Genomic DNA, 1709 nt, shown 5'->3' with positions numbered 1-1709 from the left:
TCGGGGAATCTCTCCTGCCCATCCTGCCCCCGCACAGCCAGTTGTGGTTTCCTTCTCGGGGTGTTAGCTCTGGAGTGCTGCCCAGGATGGACGGAATTCCCTACGAAGGGACGCAGTAACCACAAATGGAGAGACAGACCCTACCACGGATATTGAGGAAAAGAATGGAGTGGCGCTCATGTACTGGTTTGAGAAGAGACCATATGGAAATAGGATTAAACCTAGAAGTGCTCTAGGAAACCTGCACAGTGGGAAGGTTGCCCTTTGAGGGGGAGGAGGGTGGAAGATAAGGGATATGTGCCATATATAAAAGAGACTTCCATTTGGGGAATTGAATTAAGGTGCATAGATTCAGAGTTTGAATACTGTGAAACAAACTTGATAGTTTCCTAACAAGAGCAGAGGTTGTTTCGGTTTTTTAAGGAGCAGGTGTTATGCTACTGTAATTTACATGCACTCTGACCATTATTTTTCAGTTTCTTCATGTAAACCTTCTCTTTGATGCAGGGACACCTTCTGCAGAAAACAAATCTATCTGACCAGTTTCTGCACCCTCTGATCAACTCCAAGTTCTCTTTGCTGTGGAAATACTGCAGCAAAGTCCACCTTAATACTAGATTTGCTATTTGTACCCAAGGGAACATTGCATAGGGAGGACTACATCTCCGGAATAAAAAAGTAGTGATGCTTCAACATCTGCTTTTTGATGATAAGGAACACTGGAGACTCGATCATCCAGGAGTATTTATTGAGCAGCAGACTCAAGGAGCCAAACCAAGGGAACTAAGGCAAATGCTAATGAAACATTGAAGTTGAGATTTTAATTACTCAAAGGTCAGTACATTCGAGGTTTATTAATTTAAGGGAGCTATTCTGTATTCCCACAGCAATCTGCATTCAGCTCCTACATAGATCAAAAATTCATGTTATTGTTTATTTGTTGATGCATTCAAATTCTATAACTGAACGCTATACCTGACTATTATTCCCTTTTGCAATTAGCGTCTTGGTCTTTTAACACTTTATTAACACTTCTCTGTATATTTCCTATGTTCCCATCCTTTTCAGTAGCAATAAACCCGTTGTTTTGCTCTAATAGTTGTTCTACATTACAAAAGGCTACATTTCTTTCAAGCTTGGAACCTCTGTTCAGTTAGCAACATTTGTTGCTAAACTATCACAAAACACTGGCAGGCACTGCGCAAACTAATGTATCAGAATACCCCTATGAGTTCTCTTGCCCTTCAATGATGCTGCCTCTGGGATGAGCCCATGCTGTCCCCAACGTTGCACTCTGGCATCTTCTGGAAAAGCAGAGATTGGCCTCGCCGAAAGCAGTGCTGGGGGCTGTCGGCAATGGCGCTATATCCCAGCACTTCATGCCCGTGCCCTGTCACCGTTTTGTTTACTAAGATGGGCCAAGAGGTCCGTGTAACACATGTAATAGTTACTCTCCAAATGACAAAATACCCGTGTCCTTTGAACATCGAGGTGCTGGAACCAACCTTTAGACTAAAGGTTTTGAAAGGACAGTAGGCTTCAAAAAAAACCAGCCTGTGAGCCGAGCGGCACCACCGACCCTTCCTAGAAGTTGAGCCGCAGAGGATGTGCGGGTGTTAGCTGCGTCCCAGCAGCGGTGGGGAGCAGGACTGCAAGTGTGCGCTGTATGGCACCAGCCCCGAGGCGCGAGTGTACGGCCCGAGCCTGAG

The sequence above is a fragment of the Corvus brachyrhynchos genome, unplaced genomic scaffold (assembly GCF_000691975.1).
Source record: "Corvus brachyrhynchos isolate BGI_N302 unplaced genomic scaffold, ASM69197v1 scaffold115, whole genome shotgun sequence".
Lineage (NCBI taxonomy): Eukaryota > Metazoa > Chordata > Aves > Passeriformes > Corvidae > Corvus > Corvus brachyrhynchos.
This window is presented reverse-complemented; position numbering follows the sequence as displayed.